This window comes from Ammospiza nelsoni, chromosome 29, assembly GCF_027579445.1.
Source record: "Ammospiza nelsoni isolate bAmmNel1 chromosome 29, bAmmNel1.pri, whole genome shotgun sequence".
NCBI lineage: Eukaryota > Metazoa > Chordata > Aves > Passeriformes > Passerellidae > Ammospiza > Ammospiza nelsoni.
Genome location: NC_080661.1, coordinates 1,032,778 through 1,047,061, shown reverse-complemented (window position 1 = coordinate 1,047,061; position 14,284 = coordinate 1,032,778). Strand labels below are relative to the sequence as shown.

The 14,284-nt window shown below is 52.3% G+C and overlaps 1 pseudogene; it reads right to left on the bottom strand.

Moving 5' to 3' along the window:
* Positions 1-3,619: 3,619 nt before the first annotated feature.
* On the bottom strand, positions 3,620-8,692 carry LOC132085158 (cell division cycle protein 20 homolog; annotated as a pseudogene).
* Between the last annotated feature and the right edge of the window lie 5,592 nt (positions 8,693-14,284).

Here is a 14,284-nt window from a genome sequence, read left to right as displayed (position 1 = left end):
TGTTCTCACATCCTACACCAGCCCTTTGCAGGGAGTGACCAGCTCCCAGCTGCTCTGCTACCCTGGCCTTACTTTCTGTTTGCCAGCAATGAACTTAACGGATATACTCATGAGAAACCTAGCACAACATTTGCTTCTCAGGAGCTCTTTGGTAAAAAACTCCACTAGTCCCTAGTTTTTGCACAGAGAAGGAGGTCCTGACAAAAGGCACAGGCAGGGCTCTGGCATAGGAATTCCTGAGCTGCAGGATTCTACCCATTGTTGTTCCTACCTGCTTTGCTGATATTTTAGAGCCAGTTCTGGACAGGGGCTGCTGCTGACAGGGTAGGAAAATTTGGAGAAAAAAAGGTGCTGGAGACAACCAAAAAAAACCAAAGGAGGAAACCCTTAGAAATACAGAGCACAACAGAAGTCCTTGGAGATGGTTCAATAGAAAATGCCAGCAGCAGTGAGCATAGCCTGAGGTTGCTCACTGCCACCCCAGGGACTCCTCAGTCCCCTGCTGGTTTGTGTCTGATGCAGCCCTGCCTGAAAAGGGCTCCAGGCTCTGGTGTTCCCAGCTTGCTCCAGGCTACGTTCTTAGCAGCACTGAAAGAAGAGGTGAAACAAAGAGCCATTTTCTGTGCTGCATTTAAACTCTTCTCCTTCAGTGCCACTGCCAGAGATCATCCCTCTCTTAGCTTGGCACTGTGCCTGCTGCATCCTCGTCTCTCTCCCTTGCATCAGCTCCTGCACATCATCAGCACTCGCTGTCCCACATCATGAACAGAGAGAGCTGTGTCAGAAGAGCAAGGAGTGCATTTTCTTGGCTGTGAGATGCAAAGCTGTGTTTCGTGTCAGGCACAAACAGGCGATGTGTGTATTTGTGAATGTGAAATGTGTGGACCCCGACAATGGGAGAGCTGTGAATTCTAATAATAACTGAGGAAAATAAAGCACGGAAAAAGGCCTGTGAACCTATCTTTTGTTTGCAATTAACCCTAGTTGATTTAGGAGCATTGGAATTAAGGTGTTAAAAATGTTGCTTTTTGTTTGCATTTAATCCATAAGGAGCTCTGCAATAATAACCTTTTGAAGTATAATTTTAGAATATTACTTGTATCCTTGAAGCTGTAGCTTTGGAATATATATAAAGGAAATATGCTTATCTCACACCTTATTGAAGCAGAGAAAAACAGCTTGAGAAAGAAAGATGAACATCACCTCAAAGGTTTATGGTTTCGACCGAAGGGAAGATGGACATCACTGTTATGAGATTTAGAGTCTCTGCAATTAAAAGCTGGACACACATTTGGGGATCTGGACCCCACCAGATGGGATTCGTCTTTCTTCTTTCGGAAACTGGACCGTCACCATCTGGGGATTCTCCTTTGAGATACGTCCTGAGAAATTAAAATCACAATAGCGTATAGAATTGTGATGTAATAATTTCGAACAAAAATTGCTGATGAGTAAAAGATTGGAAATAGAAACTGCTGAAAAAAACTGATGAGTACCCCTATAAATACCTGTAACCATCAATTATTGGTGTGCAGTTGGAGGGAAAACTTCCCCCACTGTACCCAGCGCTGTATTGCTCATACTTTACCATATTAAATAATAAATTGATTGCTGCTTGGATATTGGCCTAAGTCAAGCTTCTTATTCATAACACTGTTAGCTGTGCTCTTCTATGGGTTGGCCATGGTAATTAATATGCTGTCATGCTGTGAACTGAATTCACACCTTACAGGTCTGTGTTTACTGGGCCTGCTGGATCAGTGCCCACTTCCTTCCTCTGCTCCTCCTCACTCCAGGACTGTAAGAGACCAGCATGGGGTCAAAGACCCTGCAGTATCATTACCCTCTGGTAATGCTCAGAGGTCCTCTAAGGGCTATGTCTTGCACAGCATCTGGGTGTGGGGCATGTGCTAAGGAGAAAGAAAGAGTCTGTGAGAAAGCTGAGCTGCTCTTATATGGGACTGAGGAAATGACAGGAACTTTTTGGCATATAAAGCTTTCCTTCCAGGTCAGGGACCAGGGAAGGCCTAATCAGCTGTGGCCCCACAGGGCAAGTCTGTGCTAACTCCCAGCACCAGGTGCAGGGCTGTGGGGCAGGGCTCCCACAACAACAGCACAGCTCTGTGGAAGAGCCCAGCCTTGCATCTGGGTTCCTGCCTGCTTCCCCTTTAGAGACAGCTGTGGCCCGAGGATTTGTGTCTGAGGGAGAGCTCCATCCTTGGACCTCCTGATCTTTCCCAAGTGGCCAAATGGGGATGCACCAGCAGCACTGCTGGGAAGGTGCTGGCTCAGTGGCTGTTTTTTGAGACTGTGCCCCCCATATCAGCTTTATGTGTGTGTGGGGGGGGGGGGGAGGGTGCCCTGGTGGGTGTGGTTACACACTCACTGGCCTTGGCAGAGCACAAGTTGGAACCTTTGAAGGTTCCAGCTGCTGTAAGGCTCAGGAGGAAGAGCTGCTGCTAGGCACAGTGTGGTACTGTGCTGAGGGAAAGGTGAAAACAGTTAATAATCCATCCTCAGCTAATCACTGAGGGCTGATGGGAGGCACAGGCTCGGTGCTGCTGCTTTTACAGGCCAAGGTGCTTATCAGCTGTGTAGTGTCCCCAGCAGCCCCTGGCAATGCTGGTGCAGCTGAAGGACAGGCTTGATGGGTCTGGTGCAGCCCCACAGCCTCAGACACTGCAGCTCCACTGTGCAAAGCAGCATGGCTGAGCTGGTTGTTGGTCAGGTGAGGACTCAAATATATTTCCTGCAACTTGCTCCAGCACAGTTCAGCCTGGAAAAAAGACATTTTTACAAGTGTAGGGGAGTCAAGCTCCAATAAATGTCAGCTGAGCCCTGGTGCTGGCTCCCCTGCATGAAGCCTCAGTGAGGCACCAGGGCCTCCTGTCAGCAGGAGGGGAAGGGAGATCAGAGTTGTTGGAAGAATACATGACTGAAGGCTGAGCACAGGGTTGGCGGTGCTTTGTGTGGCTCTTGCATGACATCCAGGCTGGCTGTGGCAGTGTAAGCCAACCTTTTGTTTTGCAGCAGGCTTTATGCCAGAGCCAGCCCTTTTCCAGCCTTTGGGGTGATTACAGCTGTTGCTCTATATTTCTCTCCCTTCTTTTTTTTTCAACAGGTATTCTACTCCAGCACCATAGGCAGGCAGTGATGGCTGCCTCTAGCTAACAAGACAAACTGAGATCTGCCTGCAGAGCCATAGGAAGGTGTCCCTGGGCTTGTGAGACAGGCCAGGACAGCACAAACTGAGGCCACAGCCATGCTGTGCTTTCAGTTGAGCCTGTGGTGGAGCTGCTGTGCTTGTAGTCAGCATCTAGATGGGGCAGGTGACATATCTATCTTAGCTGGGACAGAAACAGAAGTACAGCCCTTGCACAGCATCCTTCTGCTAGGCTGTGCTAAGCTCAGGGGCCTGTAAACTGGCCCTTAAGAGCTAGGTCTCCACTCCTTGCCCAGATCCCCAGCCTCTGGGAGAAGGACTTGGGTTTAGGAGCCATGGCTTTTTCTTCCATCAGACTCCATTTAGAAAAAGTCAAGTTAAGCAGTTCATTAAAATTTAAAATACTGTACAGTGTGTAAAACCAAATATCCCCCTCCCCACAACAATCCCGTGCTCTCAGCGGATGCTCTGGTGAAGAATACCGCTTTTGGCACTGTTTGCCTTCTCTTTCTCCTTCTTCTTTATGGGATCCACCTCAAAACAGCACCAGACCTGCACTGTTTTATCAGCAGCTGCTTAGGCCACTGATGTACCATCAGGGCTCATGGTCAGGTTCAAGATTCTATCAGTATGACCTGAGGAGGAGAAGGAATGTGCAATCAGGGATGAGCCGATCAGCACATGCACATTTACTCCTGTATGCTCCCATGAGCCCTGCCAGCTTGCATAGCTGTCTCCCCAGTGGCTGTGGCAGCATGATTTCAGACCCCAAGCATACACTTGGATCAATGGTGTCTCTTCCACAGCCCCGTGGGCATGCTTTACTCCTAGCAGCATGGCCCCAGATACTGGCCTGTATCAGTGATGCTGCAGGCTCCAACCTCTAACACCCCCCCCCCACCCAGTCCCTGTCCACCTACTTTGCAGCTCTGCAACCTTGTTCGTTCTTGGATAGTTCCATATAACCAGCTGATTCTGTGCAAAGCCATGGCCTGAAATGAGCTCCTTGTAGTTTGTGGACCATAGGATAAAAGTCACCTGCAAAGAGGCAGTAACACAGGTGAGACAAGGTCCTTGTGCTGATGCTCACCACTCGAAAGCGAGCATGGTCCCCCTTCTTCCCTGTGCCTCTGGGCCTGAGGAGCCAGCAGCTCTGTGTAGGTGTGCTGCCAGAAGGTGTTTGTCTCCAAGCTGATGTTCATCTCTCACCTGGGAACGGGTATCAACAGCACTGGGGCGGGCGCCAGAACACACGTTCCAGATGCAGATATGTCTGTCTCTAGTGCCACCTCCAGTGGCTAGAACATTCATCTGCCGTGGGCACCACGCCGCAGCCTGAGAGAGGAGAGTTCATTTTAAAACATACAAGAGGCAACCTGCACCCAGCCAGTGCTGCATGCCTGCCTTGCACTCACATATCCGCCCGTGGCAGCTCTGTGCTCACCTTGACAGCACCCTGGTGCTGAGTGAAGGTCTGTAGAGGAGCAAAGTCTCCACCCCCACCTTGGGTGCATGGCCAGACATTCGCCAGACTGTCATTGCCACCACTGGCCAGGTAGTGGCCATCCAGAGACCATTTGAGTCCGCACACCTCGTGTGTGTGGCCAGCAAGGGTGGCCACGTGATGCTCAGCCACTCGGACATCGTGGTGATGGATGTGCCCAGTCCGTGCACCACTGCAGAGAGAAGAGAAGGCTTGCAGGGTCCAGCTGCACATTTTCACCCAAATCCATTTTTGTTGTTGCAAGACTGCTATACCTGCTACTGGGTTTCAACCAGTGTTACCAGCAACACAGGTCTGTTGGTGTGAGTGAAACACCCACACAAGCTCTTTACAACTTCAGCACAAATTGCAATACAGGAAAGAGGCCTTCTCCTCACAGCCCCAACAGATAAGGCTGAGTAAGAATCCCAAGCCAGGACAAACTTCTGTCTGCCATCCCTAACCCATGCCACACATAGATTGAGGGATAGGAGTTTGCAACAACTGGAAATTGCCCTTGACCCACTGCTTTACCTGGAGAGGATGTAGCTGTTCCAGCTGAGGGTTCCCACAGGGGCACAGTGGCTGGTCATGGATCGGAGACGTTTCTGCTGCTCAACGTCCCATAGCTGGAGAGGCAAAGCAAAAAGTTCTTCAGAAGAAACCCAATCCTGTTTCTATGCCCTAGGAACCTCACTGCACAGGCTCTGGCATTCAGATTTCTCAGTAAGGGAACAGAGAAAATGTGGATCTCATGACTATAGCACAGAAGGTAATGCTACTTATCAGAAAACCCCCAAACCAAACCCTGCCTTGCACACTGGGCAGTTCCACCCCACACCAGGGAAGACAAGTCAGGTGCATGGCATCCTTCCTCTGCCAACCAAAGTTTTGTCCCCAGGCCCCACAGTTCTGTCAATCCCTTGAAAATTTCTCTAGTTTTACTCCTGCATTCACCTGAACCTCAGCACTACTTGTGCCAACAGCAACGTAGTCTCCATCTTTATTCCATGACGCAGAGGAAATGTAAACATCTGGATGCTCCATCTGCAGCAGGAGGATAATCTCCCTAGTAGCATGATTCCACAGATAAACAGCATTGTCCAGAGCCATTGCCAGGAAGTTCTGGGAGCTCCAGTCTATGAGATTCAGATCTACACTTTGAAAGAGCAATGCAGGTCACACCATGCTTGGCTAGAGAGCCCTGCCCTTCACCCGTGCTGCTGCAGCGGGTGAGGGTGCACATGTGCACACACACACGTACAGGTGAGGGGCAGCCTTCTGAGTGTCACTATGCCCAGCTGCTGGGGCCAGGTACCCTGCTCCAAGGCATCTACACAGTGCCCTAGACCACTGTCCCGCTAAGGCCACACAGGGACACTCCAGAAGGGGTCTGTGCTAGCCTGGGTACACCAAATAATACAGACAGCCCAGTTACACTGTCCTAGGAACAGCAATCCAGTGCAGAATGTTCTGGATGCCCAGCACTCAACCCTGTAGCCTACTTACAATAGTTGTTGCGGATCACTGGTGCATCCAAGACCTGTTCTGGCTTTGAGGGAATATTTCTGCTATTCTTCCTGCTGAATCCAGGTGCCATTTTCTGACTGTAGAGCACTTTCAGGTTATTCTGATAGCCTGTGTGCAGGGGAACAGGTTTGTTAACCTGAGTTAGTTTCCTCCCAGCTGAGTGCTCCTCACCCAACTAGGAATCCCTTGGAGTGAAAATAAAGTCCTAAGAGAAACACTCACAAGCCTGCAGTGCACTAAAATCACTGGCAGTATGAACTGCTGAACAGGGGTGAGCTACAATTTCCTCATTCATGGAAACAAATTTAACAAACACTTGGGTTTTTGAATCCCATTATATGTAGTTGCAGTTTAAGCTAGAAAGTGCACAGCAGAGGGTTTGATGCTCTTACAGACTTCATGAAGGTTTGGAACCTGCAGTACAGGTGACTGTACTTTTCATAAAAATCCTTTCTTTAGGATTTTCCCCCCTTCTGAGAAGCTGTGGCCTCAGCAACAAAATGTAAACAATGGTTATCTGCTGCTGGGGAATGCAGCGGGTGGATGTGTGATTGGTCTCGGGTGGATGTTTGGATTTACTGACCACTCATGGCAGAGCTGGGTCTCACCCTCTGCTGAGACACAGCCCTTTGTTTATTCATTCTTTTTCTATTCTTAGCTTAGCTAGCTTCTGGGAACTTTCCTTCTATTTCTTTTAGTTTAGTAACAATGTAATATATATCATAAAATAATAAATCAAGCCTTCTGAACATGAGGTCAAGATTCTCATCTCTCTCTTCACCCTGAAGACCCTTGCAAGCCCTGTAACAGGTGACCAACTGGCAGTCATAGCAACTCTCCTAAATAAATTCACTGTAACTGTTATGCCCTCCCTCAACCTCAGGAACCTTAAGAAAGGAGACTCCAGCCTGTACAGCTCTCAGAAACCAGTTGATTTCTCCTGTGACCACACACAGAGCCTCTGTGTTGCTGTTCCCCAGACCTGATCTCCCCTGCTGATTCAGCTCACACAGAGCCTGTACCATACCTTCTGGAGCATCTGTGGTTTTCCTCTGAGGTGGGGGATCTTTGCCTCTTCTACATCAAAACCATTCAGATTCACTGCCCAGGCTTTCTGTTGCTCCTACAGAGACAAATCACCCTCAGTACAATGCATTTAAAACAATTCCCACACTGCAATTTAAACAGACACCTAAGTCCCCTTCTCTTAGAATCTGAAGATGTTTGCCTGTGCTGCAAGGGTCACTCACACAGAGGCAGGTCAAAGCAATTTTTCCTCAGACTTTCATACATCATCCTGCTCACATTTTCACACAATGGCAAATTCAGTGTCATTGCCAGTGGGAAAAGCCACAGCCACAAAGCGACCAAATGCTTCACAAACAGATTTCAGAAGACAGTGTAAAACATTCCAGAAGTGTTCCCTGTGCAGACATTGTCCTAGAATAGCTACCACCAGCAGTTTCACTTCGCATAGGCTTACAGCTTTGTGTTTTTGTTGCCTGTTACATTTTAAAACCTCATTAGTCAAAAGCTAAATTTTGCTACCAGAAGCAGCATAGGCTTAGAGTGCATGGCAGTCTCTACAGCTTCAATCTCATCCTAAGCTCCTGAAGCCCAGAGCTGCAAGTAGTGATGGTTGGGACTTGTCAGTCCCGTGTGCCCACTTGATAGAAGATATAGTTTACTGCTCTGTAAAGGGCCAGGAAGGAGTAGCGGTTGTTGAAGTAATTGTAACTTAAAAACATGCTCACCTTCTTGGTAGGGGAATCCTCAGCAGGGTCATTCTCTTTGGTTAGGAGGAAATTTGCCATCTCCATCTGCATAGTGCTGCGGTTGGGAATGTAGCGATCCCTCCCAGCCTTTGTGGGGGTGCTTTGAATTTTGGATCCAGATTTACCTGCATTCACATATGAAAATATTGTCTTACAGCTATTTAACAGCCTGTATTAGAGCTTTCACGGGAGCAAACCCAACACTCTTCCACATCACACCCACCAGACAAGTAGGACTCTGAGGTCTCATGCCACCCAGTCACAACTAACTTATATTTTCCTCCCTGCCACCAAGTTGGTTAGGGACTGTGTGGAGCAACTCCTTGGGTCTAGTGCAACAATTCCAGAGCCGAGAGATAAGGGGAAGATACAAAAACACTCACAGGATGTAAAGCTGTCAGCTGACAGTCCTGCCCACACTCGTCCTAGCATACAGCTGTGCCAGCAAGGCTCAGCTGGGCGAACAGCAGCTGGCCAGCCCCAGTGCTCAGAGCTCTGCCCCTCATGCTGGCAAGGAGGTGGGTGGCTGTCAGGAGCACAGCCCACCTCCTCCTGCCTGAGCAGCAGCCGGTAGGGCAGCGTGGCAGGGAGCCCAGAGCCCCGTGGCTACGGACAAGCAGCCTGGGCGAGGCTCCCGCACTCAACCTCTGCCGCTGGCGGCCGGCGCTCACTGGCTGTCGTGGACGGCGTCTTGCTGGAGCTGTGGGAGCGATTGGCCGGCTTCATGGGCGACAGGCCGACGGGGCTGGGCCCGGGGCCACTCTCCTTGGCCTTGCCTTGTGCTGCCATCGCGCAGGCGGCGCATTCGGGATCAGCGTGTCCAGCTTCAGCAGCCCGTGCAGGTCCGCCTCCAACAGGAACTGCGCCGTGGTCCTGCGGGCGGGCGGGGTTAGCAGTGCCCACTGGCCGGGCTGAGCCTACTCCGACAGCCCCGCCGGCCTCCCCACCACCGGACCGTGCAAGCGCTCCGGCTGCTCCTCCCCACTAAGGGACACCCCCACTATCACCAGCTGCTCCTCGGGACACTCCATCAGCTGATACGCCCTCCCTCCGCTCCTCGGGGGTCCTTGATCAGCCGGCACCTCTTCCAGCCGCTCTTTGGGGCTCTCTCGGATAAGCGACATTCTCCCTTCCCCTACCGTTCAAGGGCAATCTCGTCCCTGCTCTTTCTCCTCCCCACCGTGCTTTGCCTCTGCCCTGTGCCCCTGGGGCTGCTCTTGGCCAGGCAGCCTCAGTGGGAGCCAGCACTGGCTGCAGCCCCAGCGGGCCCCCAGGACAAGGCCCAGCAATTAGGAGGCCAATGAAAGCTCTGGGCAGCAGCAGAACCCTCAGCAGAGTTCTTTGGACTATCATGGACTGGCCACACCTACACTGCAGCCTCACTGGGAATGTTTCCTATGTAAAGCAGACTTTCAAGAGAAGCTGTTTGAGGGAAAGGTGAACTAAACACTCACCCTTTTCTCTTCCAGCAAGTCCAAATTCGGACAGAGCCTAAGATGAAGATCAGCTCCAAATCAAGCAGGCCTGCCAGTAACCCTAGCCAGAAGCCTGTTCCCTGACAGAAACCCCTTCCAAGGCCCTTCAAAGAATCAGGAACATGTGCTGTGGTTCCAGCTGCACTTGTGGGAGCAATGGGGAGCGTCAGCCCGTGCTGTGCTGCACTGCTGAGCTGGCAGCATGGTGGATGCGGGCAGGACGTTCTCCATTTCCCCCAAAGCTGGGGCCTGCAGGCACCTTGCCGCCCCTTGGCACAGGCTGTGCCACCCAACAAAGCCCAGCAGGCCGGGAGGAGAGCCCGGGGGCTGTGCAGCTTCTTGGGCAGTCACTGCTTGGAGGGACATGGGCCAAACCCATCCCTGAGCAGCCACTGCCAGCCCTGGCCCTCCCTGCCCCGTGACAGCTCCCCCCGCCCCAGGGTGCAGAGTCAGGCCCTGTCAGGACCCAGTGCAGCCCCTGCTCAGTCGGGAGACAAGGCTGGCTCTGGCCCTGGGCTCACGGCAGGGCTCCTGCTCGGGGCTGCTCCTGTGCCTTGAGCCTCTGGGCACTCAGGGCCAGCTCCGGAGCAGCTGCAGCGGGAGAGACGTTGGTGCACGAGTCCACTTTCCCCGGGGCTGTGAACGAGCTCCAGAGGCCTCAAGGCCTCCAGAGGTGCCTCCAGCTTTGGCTGCTGCTGGGCCGTGCAAGGGCAGGCCCTGGAGGAAGAGCTGCTGTCACACAGCCCTGCCAAGGGCTGAGCCCTCCTGAGCCTGGCACAGCAATTACCTTCTGAGCCTGTACCCGTGCCCATGCCTGTGTTTGGCTTGGCCTTCCTTCCTGCAGGAGGGGCTGCCAATCAGCCTCTGCTTCTTTGGGGAAACACCTCCTTCTGTCCTGCCTTTTAGCCCATCACTTGAGAAACAAAAATACACCTTAACAGATGGAAAAATTCTCCATTACTTTGATGGCATGTTCAGGACATCATGCTTATGCAAAATCGAGTGTAATCAAAAAATCATCTGGTCTTTTTCAGGTGGGCCAGTGCCCACCCTCCTCCAAACAGCTGCCAGTGCTGAGCAGAAGTTGTGAGTGGATCGTGCAGGGCGTGGGCACACACGTGCATGGCTCTGTCCTGGCACCTGCAGTGATGCCCCCCTGGCCTAGCTTTGGGATCTGAGCTGGCAGCTCTCACAGGACAAAGGCCTTGACGTACCCTCATCATCTCCCAGAGACTCAATCCTGAATGTGGGTTGGGAAGCCAGATCACCTTTAGCAACAGGCTCAGCTGCAATGAAAGGCAGGACAGAACAGCTCTAATGGCACTGCTGAAGATTCTCCTTCAGGCCCAAGTGGCAGTGAGGGCACCTGGGTGACTGGTGCCCTCCAAGGCACTCCCTTGTCTCTGCCTTCCACTCAGGAGCAGGGCCAGAGGGACCTCGTGCCTGCAGTGGCCCCACACTGGGAAGGAAGGAGCCCCATGTGGGGCAGTCGGGGCAGAAAGGACTACCTGGAGCTGCCAGCAGCTCCAAACCCAGCCCCAGGCAGGGCCAGGGCTTGGCAGTGGCAGCAGGAGCAGCTCAGGCTCCCTGGGGGTGGCAAAGGAGCTGAGAAAGGCTCAGCCCCCAGGCACAGCCCTGGGCCCAGCCCCTTCCCTCTCTGCTCTTCTCTGTGGCTGCACAGAGCACACAGAAGGACACAGTGCCATTGCACACAGGAGGAGGATGGACAGCTAAATGCTCCTTCCTCCCACTGTCAGAGATCCTGTGGGATCCCTTGGGGCTCCAGAAGGGAACAGGGTAAGCTTTCCAGAACTGATCAGCCTTCAGAGGAACTTAAGGGAACTGGCTCATGAGTAAGCTCTTGCCACACCGACATGGATTATTCTGTCAGGAAAGGTACATTCAGAACATGCCTCCAACATCTGGCAAGGTCTTCAAAGCACCATTCACCAGCATTTCCAACTAATCCAAGTCATGATCCCAGTTGAGAAGGGAGCACAGATGCTACAAAACCATTTCCATGGTATGCTGGGATCCCCTTCTGCCTTGGGGAATTGAGCACTGCAAGGAGGTGGGGTAAGGCTGTGGGAGCCTGTGCCTCCTGGTCACTCTGCACACTCTTTGCAGGTCCTGTGCAACATGCCTGGAGGGGCAGCTGGAGCAGGCCAGGGCCCTGGGGCTCTCTTCCTCCCACACAGGAAACCCTCACTAAATGCCTGGGGAAATCTGCAGTGCCACAGCTGTCACTCCCAACCTCCGTCCCTCCCTCCTGCTTACCCACCTGCCCATGGAACAGCTCCCACAGCCCAGGGGCACATATCCAGGCCCTCTCAGGACACACTGGAGCCTTGCTCTCCCCCTCTGTCCTTTCCCCACCATGGGCACCCCGTGCAGCCGCTCCCAGGTTTCGGGACGTGTCTCCCACGGAGGGAGCCCAGCAGGACAGCTCAGTACCCGAGTGCCCTGAGCCTGCTCGGGACAATTCCTCTGGGCTGTGCCCATCTTGTCTGGGCTGTGCCCGCTGTGCCAAGCAGCAGAGAGGGCAGCTCAAGCCTCTGCAGGGTTCAGGCCCAGAGGCACAGCAATTACCTCCTGTGGCTGTGTCTGGCATTGCCTCCCTTCCTGCAGGAAATGCCACCTTTGATAGAGCCTCTCTGTCCATCCCTTGAGAAAGGAGGAGGCACAGCTGGATCAGATGGAATCACTGCACATCCAGGAGGTGGCTTCTTCAGGACGCAATACTTGTCCAAGACATGGGTAAGGATCAGGAAAATCCTGATCCCCCCTAACCATTGGGGCTGGCTGTGGCCCTGCCTCCTCCAAGCAGCCACACCTCAGGATGTTACTGGGGACTGGGAAAATGCAGGGGATCCCTGGTGAGTTGGGGCTGTGGGGCAGCTGATGCCCAATGCCTTACTGCAGAGGCTGGGGAGAAGCTGCAGCCAGGCCAGGCTGGGAAACAGCCCTGCAGGGCATGGAAGCAGCAGCAGGGCAGTGAGGCTGCCATGGATCCCTTCCCGCTGTTCCGGGCACGGCGTGTCCAGACGTGCAGCCAGAGCCCTATGCTGCTGAGTCCCAGGACAAGGCTGAGGGAAATGCTCTCACCCTTCCCTTTGAGCAGTTCTCTCACAATGTGCTTCAGGATGTATTTTGGCCAATTCTGGGGAAAGGGCAGAGGGGGAGCGAGGCTGCCATGGATCCCTTCCCTCTGTTCCGGGCTCTGCTCTGACATGGGGGACCCTGGCTCACTCTAGGATCTCTCCCAGGTCTCCTCCCACAGCTCAGCCCCAAGGGCCAGACAGGTATTAGGAATTTCACAGCCTACCATTGGTGACTCATAGTCAGAATGCACAGGAAAACTCTAGCTGTGTTTCAAAATCCCAGATGCTGTGTTGTTTCCTTCCCGCTGCAGATTTTCCATTGCCCCAGCCTCAGCCCCTGGCAGCCTGCCTGGATGTTCTCCACGCACTGCTTCTGCAATCCCACTCGTCCAGGTCCTCCTGGTTCTGTGGGCAGCTCTTCGGGCCACTGAGGCCCTGTTCCTCCTTTGTTTGTGAGCATGTCCAAGTGAGAGATGACTCAGGGGCTCAGCACCCAGACCTCCAGCAGCAGTGGTCAGTTCCTGAGCACGCTCGGGGGCCACAGGCAGCTGCCCGAGGCTCTGGCAGGGATGTGAAGGGGAGGCCGTGCAGGGGAGCAGCCCCCACGCCCCAGCCCTGCCCATGGGGGCCTGCAGCCCGTGGGGATGGAGCAGCAGTTTCTGGGCTGACAGAGCCAGCAGCTGGGCACTGCAGCACACACTGCACACATCTACTGCAGGGATATGTTAGCAATATTGCGTATACATACACTCCAAATTGACAAAAATCAGGCTAAGTGTAGCTTAATTTCAGAGGCATTAGGGAAGAATTATTACAGCTGCTTTCCTGGCTGAATTTTGGAACATTATACTTTTTTTTTAATACTTTGTAAAAACAATCTCTGAGTGTGGAAAGGGAGTTTTTCAATCACAGGGGTTCTTGCTTCACTCCAGGAAAAGTGTAATTCAGTGTACCAGGGTGATTTTCTCTTAACATATTGCTGAGTTCTCATGCTGCCACTCATTAGGAGAGATGAAATAATTTCTCACTGTTTATGTTTGATTTTTTTTTGGAAACAGTAGGGAAAACATGTACCCACTGTCAAGATTTGGTTCATGTGGATCAGTTATTATTTCAGCTGCATAAGTAGAGGGAGGAATTCACAGAGGTTATCCCAGGCAGAATCTGGTGCTGATGCTTGTGCCATTGTAGTCTGGAGTGTGCTTTTTCCTAGCACAACTCACCACACTGAGCTGCTGGGCATATCTCCTTTGTTTTCTGGTTTTTACTACTAAGAGCAGCCAGCATCATTTAACAGTACCTAAAACAGATTTGTTGGTTCCTCTGAATCAACTCAAACTGTGAGTTTGAGTTTCTCCAGGTTTCAGCCTGGAGAAAAGGAGGCTAGGAGGCTCAGGGGGAGCCTCGTGGCTTTCCACAAGTCCCTGACAGGAGGGTGGAGCGAGGTGGGGCTCTGCTCCCATGGGAACAGGGACAGGACAAAAGGAAAAGGTCTCAACTTGCACCAGGAGAGGTTTATAGTGGAAATTAGGGAATATTTCTTCTTGGAGAAGGTTGTAAAGCATTGGAACAGGTTGCCTGGGGCACTGGTAGAATCACCATCCCCGGAAGAGCTCAAAAGACATGTTGATGCGGGACTTGGGATGTGGTTTAGTGGTGAACATAGTGATGGTGGTGCTTGTTGGTTGGAATTGATTTTTGTGAAGGTCTTTCCCAACTTTAAGGATTCTCTGATTCCATGATTCTAAACAAGCCAG